Source organism: Mus caroli, unplaced genomic scaffold, assembly GCF_978045245.1.
Source record: "Mus caroli unplaced genomic scaffold, Mus_caroli_1 scaffold_1, whole genome shotgun sequence".
In the NCBI taxonomy this organism is placed as follows: domain Eukaryota; kingdom Metazoa; phylum Chordata; class Mammalia; order Rodentia; family Muridae; genus Mus; species Mus caroli.
The window spans coordinates 49,248,010-49,267,004 of NW_028227256.1; the positions used below are offsets into that span (position 1 = coordinate 49,248,010).

Consider the following 18,995-nt stretch of genomic DNA (forward strand, 5'->3'; position numbering starts at 1 on the left):
GGGTCCCAGTGAGCATCCAGTATTGATAGTGTAGTAGAAACCAGAGACCTTGAACCAGACCAATGGCTCACTACAACGAACATTTGCTTGTAAAGAAGTCTGGACAAAGGGTATACTGCGGGACACACCGTGACAAGATTTTTTTCTATCTTATTTTATTTTCTGTTGGTGGCAGGCATTCAGGTGGAGGTGTAAGTTGAAAGGGCAGAGGGTGGATACAAAGGCATGGGAAGATGAGTGCGTTGGAGTGTGTGGTGTGAAACTCACAAAGAATCAATAAAAGTTTTTTTAAAAATAGGCAAGCAGACCTTTTCTTAAAAGGAGTATAAAATTGAACTTAGGAGTATAAAACAGTATCTCTCTAAAATTTTACTGGATTTTGCAGTAGGTTTGAGAGGGTTAAATCTTTCCTTAAACAGTATCCAGCAGCAACTACCACAGGAAGGCCACTTGCTTGTCCTGGGTTCCTGTATCTTCATTCTAAGGTAATCTGAATCTTCTAAAGTTGTGGAATAAATGCATACCAAATTACTGATGTCTTTTCTGAAAATATAGTGCACTACAGTTGTGGTTCTAAGATCAAAACTTACTGTTACTCTAATTTTCTAGAAGGGTCCATGAGAGAAAGCTGTTTCAGCATGTATATCATGCATAGCCCAATGCTACATTTCACCAAATACTTAAGCTATCAGAATCAAATTGCTGCATTTCTCAAAGATATGTGTGGCAATGCAGGTTGCAAAAATACACCATTGAAGGAAGCAGCATTGATCCATGAGGTTGTTGTTTAACCATGTCTCCCCCGCAAACCGCCCCCCCCAGCCCCGAAAGTTGTGAAATCAGACCCTTAACTCATTATAGTAGTAAAGGTGGCTGCTTTCTCAGTACAGTGATCAAGAAAGTTCTTCCTCACTCTGACCCCCATCTTTGAAGGGTTTGCCCGGTGCTGGCAACTTCTGCTGAGTTGTCTGGCTCAGCAGGCTCTCTGCTTGTGACTTCTCACAGATCATACATTGGTTCTTCTCTGATTGTTCTAAGGATGCAGCTGAGGATCTCAGGCGATTTCTGAGCTGGTTTCCATCCTTAAGATGGTCCTAAAAATGTGCTTTCTGTAAAAATATCTCCTTGAGCTGAGCATAGCGACATAGGCCTGTAATTCAACTACTGGAAAGAAAGGAACTCAGCTGGAGGGCAGCAGAGGCTACAGTGTGGATTCAGGGGCAGCTTGGGCAAATTGGTGAGGACAGGAAACAAAATAGAAAGTAAAAAGAGGACTGGGGACAGTTCATCTATGAATGAAAATGACACGTCTGCCATAGGGCACTAGCATGCTACACAGCTTACATTATCAAACTGGAAACACAAGTTGCTTGCACAGGCTAGAATTTAGAGAGTCTCATAAACAATTCTTATCATTTCATTGATTTTATAAACTAAACACAAAGTTGGCCTAAGATAAACCTTCCAAAGCCATTAATGAACTGCTGTCTCTGTGAGCTGTAGATTTTTTGTCTTTCTAATTTTGATGTTGCTTCTTGATTATAATAGTTATCATCAAAAGAAATTGGTGCTGTCTAAACATGTCTCCTAATTAACCAATTGTCTTCAGAAAGATTCATGCTAAGAGTGTTCTGAGGAAGAACTCTCTGTACTTGACACTTGTCGGTGGTGATGTAGCCCATCTCGCACCAGAGGTTCTTCGTGGGTCATCTACCTTAGCCTTTCAGAACCTCTGACCATGACTGATTAGCACCATGCTGGCTCCAGATTTTGGCTCTCAGTCTGCCACTGAACCTCCACATCCATCTGGATACTGGGTTTAGCACCTGAGAGTCTTAAAGGCAAAGTTTTCATGTCTGGGCCTGGAGCATCAACCATGGATGAGAAGAGATGCACAGCTCCTGAGCACTAACCACACTGTACGGGAGTCTACAATTTTGCCCAGTTCTGGTTTCTTAGGGGATGTGTAGATAGTGTATGATTTGGATGTATGGTATCTTCCATGTGGTAAGGGCTTCCTCTCCAGCTAGTGGCTATTTAGAGATAAATGGACCATGAGGAACCAACCTCATCAGTGCATTAGTCCACTAATGAGTGATAGTTTGAGGGCATCTTGAGGAACTGGTGAAAACTTAGGAGACAGGACTAGTTAAAGGACACCAGATGCTGCTGGGGATGAGGCATGCTCTGCAAAGGTCTATTTTGTTACCTTCATCTCCAGTTTCTCTCCATTTCTCGTCTGCCAGAAGGTGGTATGACTTGACTCCTGACAGGGTTTCTTTCTCAAAATGCTCAGCCCAGAAGCTGCAAAAACTACAGAAACATGAACTAAAACTTCTAAAACTGTGTGCCCCTATGGTGCCTCCTCCCTAAGTGCTTTCTTCAGGTGTGGTGTGACCAGGGTGGAGAGTGACTAACTCAGGCACCACGTAGGTGAGATCAGCGACACCCACAGGCTTCTTAAGTCTAATCCATGGGTGAGCAGATAAAGACAGATCCTTCTCCCTCTGGGAGATTTGATCCAATCTGGTTTAGGAGAAAGGATTTGCAGGAAATAGGATTCCTTCCCATCTGGTGGTTCTATATCTTATTCTTATCAGTGCTTGCAACTATAGAACAAAGTTATTTTGGGGAGGATTTGTAGTGTACAGCGTGATTCCTTCAGTGTGAGCAAGCAGGGATATTTATAGCTGCCTCATTTTGTTGCTTTAATTTATGTATCTGAAAGAGTCTGCTCTAATTGTGGGTGATTATCAGGAGGGAACTATGTTCTTGTGTGCCTCAGGGGATTGTTTGTGGGCTTCTAGTTTTAAATAGCTCACTTATTCCCCAGTGGGTAGAAAAATCAATTTTATGGATCTTCAAACACAGATGAGAACCACCGTGAATAATAAAGCTAAATATTAAAGTGTTATTAGTACATTCTACATTTGCTTTATAGGTTTCTCTTTTAGTCTAGAAGCACTATATTATATTAAGTACTTTCAAGAGTATTGCTTGCATAATGTAATACAAAGAGGAATTTCAACACACTGTATGGGTTACTAGACTAATTGAGAGTGGTTGTGCCTTGATGGCGGAGACACAGTCCCAAGCAATGAAGATCCTTAAGGCCTGAGGAATGGCAGGACTGTTTACACTATCTGCAAATGGCCTTTTGGAAACATTATGTGCCCAAGAAAAGCTTATGAACTATTTCAAAGCATTTGGTACATGCACTCCTCCAATCCAGTTCTCATGCTAGAGTTGTTTTGTTGTTTTGTTTTATCAAAAATTATTAAATGGAAAAAATGAAGGTAATTCTTAAAAACTGAAATGCCATGGTGTTTTTGTTTTGTTTTGGTTTGTTTATTTTTGCTAGTTTCAGATTATACTTAGGAACCCCTGTCTGTGTAGCAGTGGGAGTTAGGGAGTTGGGGGTAGCCACTAGATAGTCCCAGATGCCAGGGAAGCAAGAGGTTCCCGGGACACAATGGGGATAACTTTAACTGAAATACCCAACAAAGGGGAGAGAGAACCTGTAGAGACCACCTCCAGTAAATAGGCACTGCCCCCAGTTGAGGGATGGGGCGACTAACCCGTCTCAAAAATATCAACTCAGAATTGTTTTTGTGTAAAGGAAATGCAAAAACTGGAGCAGAGTCTGAAGAAAAGACCATCTAGAGACTGCCCCACCTAGGGATCCATCCCATCTGCAGACACCAAACCCAGACACTATTGCTGATGCCAAGAAGCGCTTGCTAACAGGAGCCTAGTATAGCTGTTCCCTGAGAGGCTTTGCCAGGTGAGGGCTACCAATACAGATTCGAATGCTTGTAGCCGACCATCAAACTGAGCACAAGGATCCCAGTGGAGGAGTTAGGGGAAGAACTGAAGGAGCTGAAGAGGTTTGCAACCCCATAGGTAGAACAACAATATCAACCAACTAGACTCCCCAGAGCTTCCAGGGACTAAACCACCAATCAAAGAGTACACATGGAGGGACCAGGGGCTCCAGCCAAATATGTAGCAGAGAACTGACTTATCTGGAATCAATGAGAGGGAAGGCCCTTGGCCCTGTGGAGGCTCGATGCCCCAGTGTAGAGGAATGATAGGGTGGTAAGGGTGGGTGGGGGAGCACTCTCAGAAGCAGGGTGGATGGGATAGGGGGTTTGCAGAGGGGAAACTGGGAAGGAGGATAATACTTGAAATGTAAATAAATAAAATAACCAATAAAAAGTGGGAAAAAAGCTCAACCAAAACAAATAAAGCCCTGTCTGGATTGATTCCCCCATAATGATCCCCTCACAATTCAATTTCCCCAACATTCTAGGCATTTGACCCATATTTCCATTGATCTCATATGAAAATCCTATTCACGAATCTTAAATGATAGGCCAAGTCATCTTTTCTGATTAAAATTAAAAGTGGATACAAGTAACTTCTCAGGTATGAATGCAGGAAGGGATGGGAGGGAAGCCGGGGTGGTATGGTGATGAGCTGTGTAATGGTGAGGTAGTGTTGGAATGTGTAACTGGTGTTTGTTATCTTGGAAGATTTTTATCTTTTCAATACCACTTGTTGGAAAGTTTCTTTGCGTCTGGGCCTGAAATTAAACTGACATAACACAAATCAACTGGAGAAAGCATACAGACTCATCTAATTGATGCTTCTCAGGGTATAAAGAAACGGAGAGCCAGAGTAGCCACTAAAGTCAGCTACTTAGAACAGAATTTCACAAAGAGTATGTCTTGAAGATGCAACAAATTCTTCAAGATTTCTTCAAGGTCTACATAAAATCCTGACTGCTTTAGTTTCTGGTCTTTAATGATGGGACTGTTGGTTTTGTTTGGGGCACAGCAGAGTGTTTTTCATATGGCAATTTTTCCTTCCTTTAAGAAACAGAAAATAGGTCAGAATGATCTTTTCACACCTGCTGCTTTTCAAGTGCTTTTAGTTCAAGATAGTCAATATGCCACAGTGGTATTTTTAACGCCTCCACTGTGTACAGATATGGTGTGATAAAGAGAACTATGAATCTTAAGAGTGAAGAGAAATATTATAGCTACTTCTAGAAGTATCTTTAACATTTAAATAAAGAAACTGAGCACAGGAACACAGTGGATGCCCAAGATTATAAAGCAGTTACTAAGAATTAAATTGTGTAGGTCTTAAAGCTAAGATGTATATTGATTCGTTGTTATGAATTAAAACTATAGAAAGGGCTGGACAGATGGTCCAGTGGTTAAGAGTACAGACTGCACTTCCAGAGAACCTGAGTGTTGTTCCTAGAACCCATGTTGCGTAGCTTACAACTCTAGTTCCATTGAGATATAACACCTCTATCCTGTACAGGAACCTGCACTCAGCATGCACACAGACACACATACATGCACAGAATCGAAAAACAAATCTTTAAAAGAGTGTAAAAAGTTTCACATGGACTGATTTATTAGTGTGCCAGAATGATGTGAAACTGCTTCCTTAAGTCCCAGTCCATAAAGCAGACCAATCTCTCTATTAACTGTTTCCATTTGGTGCTGTGGACATCTAACTGATATGACAAATACTCTATCAAAAAAGAAATGTTTTAGAGAAAGGACTTATTTGGATTACAATTCCAGTTTTACCAATGCACTTGAAAAGTGTGTTGATTTATGACTTTCTTTACTTTAAACATTTGATGAAATGTCTGTCATTGGAACATAGTATTTGGGAAGACCTGACTCTGTGTGCTGAACACTCATATTAGGCTCATAATAAACTCATTTTCTCTGCTTTGCTGTGAGACTGTGTTTTGGGGTCAGCACTAGCAATGTCTAACACTGTTGGAAATGCTCATTCTCTACAAGTGCTTGGGTGGGGATCCATAGATTCCAGGAGTCTGAGAAAACATGTATGAGCCTTGTAAACAGCAAGGTGATATGCTGATGGAATGGCTCCAATGCTGCAAAGCAACCAAATCCAGCAAACAACAGCTCACTGTCCATAACTGCAGAACAGGCTGGACTCCTGGTGTTGTCCCCAGCTCAGGTGAAGAAAGTCCTTTGCATCCCTATCCTCATGCTATTTGATGTTCTCTCATCACACCCTGCTGAATTCACTGGGCTAGGCTTCACCTACCTTATCACTTCTCTTTCTGCTGATGGATAGTTATAGTCAAACCCTCTTTCCAGCTGCCCTTAGGATGCAAACTCTGTTTCCTTCAAGGTCTTTCCTTTCAACTCCCAGAATCCTTCAGTTCTCAAACATCAAACAAAAACAAACAAACAAAAACAAACAAACAAAAACAAGCAAGCAAAAACAAATGGACAGAACTCCCATCAAGCTCATTCTATTTCTAATGGATTTCTAATGAGTTTCCTTTAGTCAATGTGGTTTGCTCTCCATGAACAGCAGAACTTGAACAATATAAACATGAAGAAACATGCACACACAAAACAACATACACAAATGATCACAGAAATACCTACAAAGACATACAAATACTCAAACATATAAAAAATAAACATATAAAACACATGAACATATACACAGAAAATATAAGGGCAAACACTTGCACAGACACTAACATTAATGTTTATACTAACACATAAAACAAATCTAAATATGTAAACATACATAAAAACACACAAAACCATATATATATATATATATATATACATATATATATACATATATACATATATATACATAAACACTAGCACACACATCCCAACACATAAAAGCACACATCAATGTACAAACATACAAAACACAAAAACACACCAAAATACACATAAATACATAACACACACAGACATATATACAAATACACAAGCACACACATACAAACATATGGAAACAAAAAAATGAAGATATAAGCACAAACAAAATAACCAACACATGTCCAAGAACACACATACATCAAATATGCATAAACACACAGAAATATTCAAAGAAATACACACACACAGACTCATATATACAAACTCACACATGTAAACACAAATAAATTCAACAGAACATAAACTCACAAGCACACACAAAGCACATGCAAACACCAATATGGTGTACCAAGATCCACGCAGAAACACACAAATACAAACGTGCAAAACAGCAAACATACACGTAGGTAGGCAGAGAAACATGGAAATACAATATATGTACAGAGAAAACAAATGAGCACAACCACAATTCATTCATGCACACCCACACATACACAAATACAAACAGGCACACAAAAACCCAGGCAAAAACTGACACATAATCATGAATGCACATACATACATACACATAAACACTACAAACACAAACATGAAAACATACACACATAATTCACAGCTACAAACATATAAAGACACAGCACATAACACAGACCGATAGACACAGAAAAATGCATGACATACATATGAACATATGCAAAACACACAGAAACACATACACAAAAATACATACACACACAACACAATGAGACACAAACAGAAGCATACAAACACAAATACAATCACACCTAAAAATTCATACTATGCACAAAACATATGAAGAAGCATACACAATCACACATAGAATCACACACAAACACAGAAGCATGCACATTAATATACAAATACAGTCACATAAATACATAAAACTTTACTAATACACACAAAACACACATAAGCATGAATTCAGTTACAAATACAAAACACATATATAAATTCATACAAATTCAGATACACAGAAATAGAAACACAAAACATACAAATGCATACAAATGGAAACATACACACACAAATACATAAAACATACATATAAGCACACATGCAAACACACAAACACTACCACACACATAAATAAGCATCAACATACATAAACACACAGAAATACTTAAACATACAAACATGATACAAACATAAACACATTAACAAATATACAAAACACACATGAACAGACCATTGCAAAGGCACAAGCATATTGAAAAATATACACCTACACCCACAAACACACATAAATGTACTAACACAAACACATATAAACACATACATAAATATACAGACACTAGAAACATGTAAATATAAACGTCAACAACAATAATTCCTATGCCACACCAATACACACAAATACAAACCAGCATGTCCAACCAAAGAGACACAACTACACACAAGCACAATCACACATCTATACACACAAATTGAAATATAAACACACATATACAGGCATGCATAAAAACATACACAACATACTCTCACACATACTCAGGCACAAAAACATACACTCCAACAACAAACACTAGCACACACACACACTATAAACATACACAAACATAAAACACAATTGTGAAAATATACACAAACACAAATGGACAAATACACACACAAGTACACCCACAATTACATATACAATACAATCTCAGAGACACAACTACACAAACACGCACAAAAAGGAGTACAGATATACATGCACTGTTCTCATTTGCTTTCTGTTACTGTGACAAACACTAGGATTAAAGCAACCTAGAAGAAAGGATTTTTGTTGTTGTTTGTTTGTTTTTGGCTTACTGATGATAACCCATTATTAAGGGAAGCAAAGGCTGGAGCTCAACACAGGAGCCTGAAGGAACTGAACCAGACTTCATAGAGGAGTGCTGTTACTGCCTTCTCCCTAGGCTCATGTTCAATTAGCTTCCTGTATATCACAGGCCAACATTCCCAGGGTTGGCACTGCCCATGGTGGGTTGAGTCTTCCTACAGCAACTGCAATTAAAAAAAAATGCCCTGCAGACTGCCTACAGGTCAATCTGTTGGAACAGTTCTTCAACTGAGGTTCCCCCTTTCCTATGTGTGTCAACTTAATAACCAAGATTAGCCATCACATGTAGGACACACATACAAATATATACAAATATACACTGACATACAAACACACACACACACAAAGCTATACAAACACATCTTCACAAACACACAAATCACACTAACATAAGTACACAAACAACATGCAAATACACACACACACACACACACACACACACACACACACTGGGTAGGCTTACTGTTGTTCAAATCACACTCCCTGTGAACTGGTGGTAGAAGTGCTCAGGGAGATGAAAATGTGTGGAACTCACAATGATACTCAGGGAAACTGGTGGCAACAGGGATGCCTGAGTTCCTGTTACATTTGAGGTATCAGCATCCCCTACTCCAGCTAGAGATGCCCTTTTATCCTTATATCCTTATACATCCCTCTATTCTTCTTTTAAAATGTGTCTGTCTTCTGTCTGTCTGTATGTATGTATGCATACATGTACCTAGGGAGCCCAGGAGATGGCTTTGGGTCTCCTGGAGCTGGAGTTACTGAGGCTCATGCACTGGTCCTCTGGAAGAGCAGCACGTACTCTTAACCTCTGAGCCAACTTTCCAGCCCACCATTCCTGTATTCTTAAAAACTAACCTTGAAAATGTCCTTAGTCTAGCTCAAGTCAGCTTCAATTTTTAGTAACCACAGCCTTGCTAATTAATATAGTTTTGTAGTTTCCAAGTTATACCACATTTCCCCCACTGTCTTTGGAAATAAAACCTACTATAGAGATGAGCATTGCAAGTGGCTCAATGGTCTAAAGCTCTCGTTCTGAAAGTCTGAATTACTCATTTCTTCCACATGAACTCATTTCTTTCATGGGTTCCAGGTGAAGAGTTCAGATTGCCATGGCAACTGAAGGTCTTCAGAGCTGGATTAATCTGGAGAGAGATATGACCAAGACAACCCACTGCTGTCTCTCACAATAAATGCCAGAAAGGAAATACATCTCACGCCATGCTAGGCACCCTCTATAACATTCCCAGCACAGTGGTGTGCTCGTCTTGATCCCATGTGTGCCTCTCACGTGTGCCTCTCAGTGAAGACCAGATCTCTTCCCTTACTATTTTCACTCCAACCTAAAACTGATTTCTAGGAAACTGGAAAAGGCCCTTTGTCATAAATGTTGCTTCGTGTCTACAACTCATCAGGCAATTATATGGTGCAGCTCACTGGGTCACGTTCATGACCATTGTTGGTGCAAGCACATTCTCCCTGTGGGGAATTTGAACTCATTCTTAAAGAGACTCATTCTGTTAAGGTCCAGAATATGTGAATTCAAGGCCAACCTGAGCTACTCAGCAAGATTCTATCTGTAAAATCCTAAGTAAATCCTAAATAAAACTGTTAAGCAATGTTATGAACATGAACACAGAGGCATAATAAAGGAGTGGAATCAAGATGGTGAGAGTCGTCCACTGTTCTTTTCCTACACCGTAGCCCCTTCTCCACGTTTAAGTAAAGTCTCTTAAAGCAAGATTGGGACACATAAGCCAATACTGCTCTTTAATGTCAACAGAAATATTTGTAGACACCAAGAATTCTTTGTTCAATACATGCCACTGATTATTTAAACACTTGCAGACAAAGCTTGAGGGCTGGGATGACAATGGGCCAAGTGCTTGCCATGCAAGTCTGACTACCTGAATTTAATTCTCTGGCACTTAATTAAAAAGTCAGACATGATGGCGCGCAACTGTTATCCTACCACCCGGGAGGCAGACACAGGGGTATCCCTGAGCCCACTGACCTGTTTGTTAGTCTAGCCCGGTCTGCAAATTTCAGGCTTCATGAGAAATCTTGTTTCAAACAATAAGACAGAGACACATGGAGAAAGGCTCCCATTGACAACTTCTGGTCTTCATGCACATGCACTCACGGCCACACATATACACACAAATAAACCAGTCTACAACAGGTGAACACCATGGATTGTTGGCATTGTTCATGCAGTCAGGTAGGGAAGTACTTGCATATTGTAAGATGTGCCAGTTTTAGCATGACTCTGGCTATTTTTTTTTAAACCTTTTTATTGTTTGTTTTGTCCATTTCACATCATGCACCCGATCCCACTCATCACCCTGTTCCTTCCTATCCATCCTTTTCCCTTGCAACCTTCCCCCAACAGAGTCAAAACTATCATTGTGGAAGCTGTAGTGTGTCACAGTGTGCCCCAGGATATCCTTTGTCTACGCTTCTCTGCTTGCAAACATTCATTGCAATGACTCTTTGGTCTCGTACGATGCCTCTAGCTTCTATTACTCTTATCACAAAATATGGAACAGTTCACAAATTTGCATGTCATCCTGGCACAGAGGCCATGCTAACCTTCTCGGTATAGTTCCAATTTTAGTATATATGTGCTGTCGAAGCGAGCACAGCTCCTGTCTTTATGCTTCAAGATGGTCCATGTATTTGAAGAGCACTGATTAAGAGTCACACATTATAACTGAGAAAACCAAAGCCAAAGGCATTAATACCCGGCTTATCACCTGAAGATGAAACTAGTCAGAAGGTGAAAGCATTCTTCCTTCCCCAGTCTTTTGATCCACAATGCATGGATTTGAATTGTGAAACTACAAGGGAAGCCTTGGGGTTAAACACAGCTGTGATTATGGAGCTATCAATGGCCTTAGTGACAATCAAACAAGGGTGGCTGAATCAAACTCAGATTCGTGTTTCCTAACCATTCGTTGTAAAATGCTGTCATTGTTATTTGTCATCCTCCCTTTTTGGTCCACCAAGGTGTTTGTGTTAGCCAACAGTTCTTGAGTCTGAGAACTTGCTCGGGAGTGTGGCCAATGCCCTGGGTTTCATGCCATTGAAGAAAACAAACCTTCCATCACCGAGCACCAATCAAATATATTGATAGTCTTTCAGACACTTCTTTTTAAGTTATTTACCACCTCAGGCACTGCAATCATTTCCTGAACCTTACAGGTCGGTTTGACCATAGACTTCCCATTTAGAACTGGGCACTCCAAACACCCTCATTTTCTGTACATTGTGGTACTCTGTATTGGTTGTCACTTACTGCATGAAACAGCTTCTCTGATGAGAAATGAGTGATGTTGATCTACTGCTACAGCAAGAAATCAGGAGTCATTTTATTGCTATGTCCATTTATTGGAATAATAGTAATAGGTTTTCCCCATAGGGTTCACAACCTGTCAAGCAGTGCCAGAAAACAAGCATTGGACAAGCAGGGAATTTCACCAGTCCTTCACTTGGTGGCCATGACGCCTTTAGCTTGTGTGGGTTTGGGGACTGTGTGGCTAGTGCTCTTATCCATTGCAGCATCTCCCCTACTCTGAAGTGAATTTTAAAAGTCATTTTTGTTAAATTAAAAATACTTCTCTGATTCAAAATTATGTATAAAAGTCAATTACCTTATGCCAAAGCTCATGAATACTGAGTTGTAGGTTTGTACAATCTGAAAATGTTAGAGGGTTTTGTTATCCCATGGGTCATTTCTTCCTGACTTGAGGTTGGATGCATACATACCTCTGGCTGGTCTGTGCAGAATTGCTCTTTGGTAGCAGAAGATACAGGCAGAGGTGGCAAGCTTAATTTCATGGAATTAAACTCATAAAAATTCATCATTCTTAGAGATAAAGATGAATATTTTGGCTGGCTTTAAATTTGTCATATAGTAGAGGCTGGCCTTGAACTTCTGATCCTCCTGTCTCCACCTTCCAAGTGCTGGAATTATAGACATTGCACTTGTCTACTCAGCCATGGCTTCATTTTGAAACCATGACAACTATAGATAATCAATGGTAGAAGTTTCAAATAAAAGAAACAAGGTTCTGACAAACATCCAGATGTCTTACAAACATCCAGATGTCTATGAGGATGGCCTGGGACTTGGATCAAGAATCACTAATATTTTGAAATTTAAAAGTCATTTTACTGAAAACAAAACCAGTTTTCTTTTACATGAATCTGTTCAGTTATGAAGTTTAGTGGTTGCCCAATCCCAAATCTGTCATTCTGTGGATTTTCCTTCTACTCTTTGAGATGCTGGTTGTGATGGGGGAAATAAGGTTTCTAGGAACCTTGAATTCTGGCATGCATAGTGTATATGTATGTGTTGGGTAGCTCTAAATGACAAGCCTGTGAATGGAGTCAGGATGAGGTGTATAATGGTTTATGTTATTAGTTTTATGTTTTTGTTTTTTGGGTTTTAGTTGTTTTTTTTTGTTTTTGTTTTTGTTTTTATGTGTGAAATGCATCTCTGGTACCCATGGAAGCTAGAAGAGGTTGTCAGGTCCCCTGGATGGGATTGGAGTTACAGAAAGTTGTGAGTCACCATGTGGAAGCTGAAAAATGAACCTGGGTTCTCTGCAAGGTCAGATGAACCATGTTCAATGGTTAGGTTATTATTATTATTAAACTAATAAAATTTATTTTAAAATAGATAACTCAGTATTTGGGGGGGGGGGTTGGAGACACGGTCTCTCTGTGTAGCCCTGGCTGTCCTGGCACTCACTTTGTAGATCAGGCTGGTCTCGAACTCAGAAATCTGCCTGCCTCTGCCTCCCAAGTGCTGGGATTAAAGCCACCACCGCCTGGCAGTATTGATATTTTTAAGGCATCAAAATAATAGTTAAATGCCTGTTAAATATACATGATATCTTCTGAAGTTAAAGGTAATATACACTCAACCAGTTTTAAAAACCTATTTGGCACTTTAAACATGATAGAAGTAGGAAAAAAAATCTCTTATGAAGTCCTCTATGAAAGGAAATCATGAAAAGTTCCTGATTAGGCAGAAACCGTTCCATCTCCAAGGGAGAATGAATTGGGTAGTGTTCCTTCGGTTTCTATTTTGTGGGAATAATTTGAAGAGTATTGGTATTAGGTCTTCTTTGAAGATCTGATAGAACTCTACACTAAAATTATCTGGTCCTGGGCTTTTTTTAGTTGGGAGACTTTTAATGGATGCTCTACTTCTCTAGAGCTTAAGGGGCTGTTTAGATGGCTTATCTGATCCTGACTTAACTTTGGTATTTGGTATCTGTCTAGAAAATTATCCATTTCATCCATATTTTCTAGTTTTGTTGAATATAGGGTTTTGTAGTAGGATCTGATTTTTTTTTTAATTTCCTCAGTTTCTGTTGTTATATCCCCCTTTTCATTTTTGATTTTGTTAATTGGATACAGTCTCTGTGCCCTCTGGTTAGTCTGGCTAAGAATTCATCTATCTTATTGATTTTTCTCAAAGAACCAGCTCCTGGTTTTGATGATTCATTGTATAGTTCTTTTTGTTTCTACTTGGTTGATATCAGCCCCACGATTGATTACTTCCTGCTGTCTACCCCTCTTGGGTGAATTTTCTTCTTTTTGCTCTAGAGCTTTCAGGTGTGCTGTGAAGCTGTAGTGTAAGCTTTCTCCAGTTTCTTTTTTGAGGCACTCAGAGCTGAGTTTTCCTATTAGCTCTGCTTTCATTGTGTCCCATAAATTTGAGTATGTTCTGTCTTCATTTTCATTAAGTTTTAAAAAGGCTAAAATTTCTTGACCAAGTTATCATTGAGTAGGGCATTGCTCAGCTTTCATGTATATGTGGGCTTTCTATTGTTTTTGTTGCTATTGAAAACCAGCCTTACTCCGCAGTGATCTGATAGGATGCATGGGTTATTTCAATCTTCTTGTATCTGTTGAGGCCTGTTTTGTGACCAGTTATATGGTCAATTTTGGATAAAGTACCATGAGGTTCTACGAAGATGGCATATTCTTTTGTTTTAGGATGAAATGTTCTATAGATATCTATTAAATCCATTTGTTCCACAACTTCGGTTAGTTTCAGTGTGTCTCTGTTTAGTTTGTTTTTCCATGATCTGTCCATTGCTGAGAGTGGGGTGTTGAAGTCTCCCACTATTATTGTATGAGCAATGTGTGCTTTGAGCTTTAGTAAAGTTTCTCTTATGAATGTAGGTGCCCTTGCATTTGGAGCATAGATTTTCCGAATTGAGAATTTGTCTTGGTAAATTTTTCCTTTGATGAGTATGAAGTAACCTTCCTTATCTTTTTTGATAACTTTTGGTTGAAAGTTGCTTTTATTTGATATTAGAATGGCTACTCCAGATTGTTTCTTGGGACTATTTGCTTGGAAAATTATTTTCCAGCCCTTTACTCTGAGGTAGTGTCTTTCTTTGACACTGAGGTCTCCTGTGTGCAACAAAATGTTGTGTCCTGCTTATGTATCCAGTATGTTATTCTATGTCTTTTTAATTGGGGAATTGAGTCCATTAATGTTAAAAGATATTAAGGAATAGTGATTGTTGCTTCCTGTTATTTTTGATGTTATTTTTATGGCTATTCTGTATTGGGTTTGTTGAAAGATTATTTTCTTGCTTTTTCTACGGTGTAGTTTCTCTCCCTGTGCTGGAGTTTTCCATCTATTATCCTTTGAAAGGCTGGATTTGTGTGAAGATATTGTGTAAATGTGGTTTTGTTGTGAAATATCTTGTATTCTCAATCTATGGTAATTGAGAGTGTTGGTGTGTTTAGTAGCCTGGGCTGGCATTTGTGATGTTTTATGGTCTGTATAACATCTGTCCAGGATCTTCTGGCTTTCATAGTCTCTGCTGAGAAGTCTGGTGTAATTCTGATAGGTCTGCCTTTATATGTTACTTGACCTTTTGCCCTTACTGCTTTAAATATTATTTCTTTGTTTTGTACATTTGTTTTGATTATTATGTGACAGGAGGAATTTGTTCTCTGGTCTAGTCTATTTGGAGTTCTGTAGGCTTCTTTTATGTTTATGGGCATCTCATTCTTTAGGTTAGGGAAGTTTTCTTCTATAATTTTGTTGAAGATATTTACTGGCCCTTTAAGTTGGGAATCTTTACTCTTTTCTATACCTATTATCCTTAGGTTTGGTCTTCTCATTGTGTCCTGGATTTCCTGGATGTTTTGAGTTAGGAGGTTTTTGCATTTTGCAATTTCTTTGATTGTTGTGTCAATGTTTTCTATGGTAACTTCTACACCTGAGATCCTCTCTTCTATCTCTTGTATTCTGTTAGTGATGTTTGTATCTATGACTCCTGAACTCTTTCCTAGGTTTTCTATCACCAGGGTTTTCTCCCTTTGTGATTTATTTATTGTTTCTATTTCCATTTTTAGATCCAGGATGGTTTTGTTCAATTCCTTCACCTGTTTGGTTGTATTTTCCTGCAATTCTTTAAGGGATTTTTGTGTTTCCTCTTTAAGGGCTTCTACCTGTTTACCCGTGTTCACCTGTATTTCTTTAAGGGAGTTATTTATGTTTTTCTTAAAGTCCTCTATCATCATCATGAGATGTGACTTTAAATCAGAGTCTTGCTTTTCTGGTATGTTGTGGTATCCAATGCTCACTGTGGTAGGAGAACTGGGTTTTGATGATAACCAAGTTGCCTTGATTTCTGTTGCTTATGTTCTTGCCCTTGCCTTTTGCCATCTAGTGTTATCTCTGGTGTTAGCTGGTATTGCTGTCTCAGACTGTGACTTGTCCCTCCTACAAGCCTGTGTGCCAGAACTCTTGGGAGACCAATTCTCTCTGGGAGGAATTTGAGTATGGACAATTGTGGCATAGGGTCAGCTCTGGGGTGCTCCGGAAGGATCCTGTCCCCAACTGTTCTTTGGTTCCTGTATCTGGAAGGGTCCCTCTTGGGCCAGGAATTTGAGAAGAAGTGGTGATCTTACCTGTGCTCACAGGCTTGTTAGCACTCCTGGAAGACCTGCTCTTTCACAGCGGTTTTTGGGTAAGGAGCACTGTGGCACAGGATCAGCTCTGGGCACTGTGGCGCAGGACCAGCTCAGGGTGCAGATATAAACAGGAAGCCTTTTCTAGTGGTTTTTCCAGAGTGTTCAATCAGTTTCCAGTCATTCAAGACTTCTTCAACTTTTGAAATAAACCTTCCCCACTCTGAGTCTGTGGTGAATTGTCTGCAATCTCAAACACTTCGAACTGAGGTTCACTGTCCCAATGGTTAGTTTTAAATTAATATCCATCTGCACAGCTTAGAATCACCCGAAAAAAGAGTCTCAGTTGAATTAGATTGATTGAAAGCTAGCCATATTTGTAGAGGGACTGTCTTCATTGTCAATTGATATACTAACATCCAGACTACCATGGGTAGTTCCATTAACTTCGCAGGAGGGATAAGAGGAGAATATAGATGAGAGCAGGATGTAGCAAACAGGCAGCATGGGTACTTTTGATTTCTCTCTGCTCCTCTCTCCGCAGTGTGACTTAACTGCCTGAGTTCTCACCTTTACTTGCCCTCAAACATAAAGTGTAATGTGGAACTGTAAGTCAAACACACCCTTTCCTGCCTTAGTTGCTTTTTGTCAGGATGTTTCATCACACCAACAGATATGAAACAAGGCAGAATGTTTATCAGAGAATCAACTCAGATATGAAAAGACACCTTATATCAAGCTCACTATTAATGTTTACACAGTTTACTTTTATCAAACTGTTATATTCTACTTTAGCATATTACTTTTAACAATTACAATAATGATTATCCACAGTTATTCTGTTTCATACTACTTTGCAAATTTTTATGTTGACCTCAAGTCAATTCATCTTCCTCGATCCTTACCTGACATTACTGGTGACCTGTATCCCATGGCTTCTTTCTGCCCTCTCCTTAGCTGTCCTCTTGCCTCTCTGGCTATTTATTGTCTTTGATGTCCTTCTACCCCCATATGAGCTAGTTTTCCCATAGCCACCTTCTCATTGCTCAGCTTTTCAATAGATGTCCTGGTTTCAACTGCTTTTTAGAAAAGCTGATGCTCACAAGGGTAAGATACTTTACTTGCACTTTGGGTTTTTGTTTCTAAACAATACCAAATAGCTCTAAGATAACCAGTGACTCAGCATGTTCCGAACAAAGCTCCTTATCTCCACTGCTGGGGAAGATGGTCCAGATGGCCCTCAGTGTTGCCCATTTTCCAGGATCATATCCTTGAACCAATGCAAAGAATGGGCCTGGGCATTGGTCATTGTTTGTAATTCTTGCCTGATCCAGGTACTTTTCATGGTGCTCTCTGTATTCAATTGTAAACATTTCTGGTCCAAGAATTACTCCTCTTCTTCTCATTGGATGTGCCTGAAAAGCATGGATGATGATTTTTGTACTTAAGGAGTGAATATTTGAGTTTTTTGTTGTATTTGTTTTGATTTGGTTTTGTTTGTTTGTTTGTTTGTTGTTTTTGTTTTTGAGAGAAGATCCTACTATCTACCTCTAGCTATCCTGGAACTCACTCTATAGACCAGCCTGGCCATCATCTCAGAGAGATCTGCCGGCCTTTGCTTCCCAAGTGCTAGGATTAATGGTATGCACCACACCTACTGTGCCTTTAAGTCTCTTTAAAACAAAACAAAACAAAACAAAAACAAAAACAAAAACAAAATAAAAACCCAACCCAAACCAAACCAAAACACCATTATATTTTTGTCTTTAAAAAAAGGCCCTCAATGTAAGTAAGAAAGGATATTTCTAATTGGGCTTGAAGTTATCTTAAGCCATCTAAATGTACACTGTTTCCTCTCTGCTCACTGCATAGCCAGCTCACTATGCGGTGCTCTAGCACTGGCTGGTATCAAGAGGCTGGAGGGGCTGGAGACATATACATTTAAACAGTCTTGAGTTTCCTTCCTTATTACTAAAGATAATCAGGACAGAAGCAACACATAGCATGAAAATTTATTCCTCCTCTCAGTATTAATGGGTTCTGGAATCTCTTGGTAGTTTTTCCTTTCATAGAATGAGGATGCCAGGTTCACTGGCTGTAATGATAAAGTTAACCTTGCAAGCTTTAAACAAATGAGCATCTAGAAATTCCTCACTGGGTGCAAGACTGGAGAACAGAATTCCAGACAATAAAATTAATGATGCCCCCCCCATTAAATTTGCATATGCAAATGAAGTCAAAATGAACCATGGTCTGAAATACAGTTAAGTGGCTGCCTTTTTTCTTTTTGAATACTGTCTTCCTTTGTATTCCATATACAATACACAAAAAACACACCTCAATCACTAGTCACAGGGTTCCCTAGAGTGTTTGTGTGTGTGTCTGTGTGTGCGTGTGTATTGTATGAAGGCCATAAGACAACATCCTGTGTTGTTCCATCCGTTTTTAGGGGTGGGGGAAGCAGAGAGAGGCCCTCTCATTGATCACCAAGTAGGCTACAAGCATGTGTCACA

The 18,995-nt window shown here is 39.4% G+C and overlaps 1 non-coding gene across 1 annotated transcript; it reads right to left on the minus strand.

Annotated features, from left to right (window-relative positions):
- Positions 1-11,066: 11,066 nt before the first annotated feature.
- LOC115032360 (U6 spliceosomal RNA) lies at positions 11,067-11,175 on the minus strand. Its single transcript, XR_003838039.1, has one exon. It is a non-coding gene; the product is annotated as a U6 spliceosomal RNA (small nuclear RNA).
- Between the last annotated feature and the right edge of the window lie 7,820 nt (positions 11,176-18,995).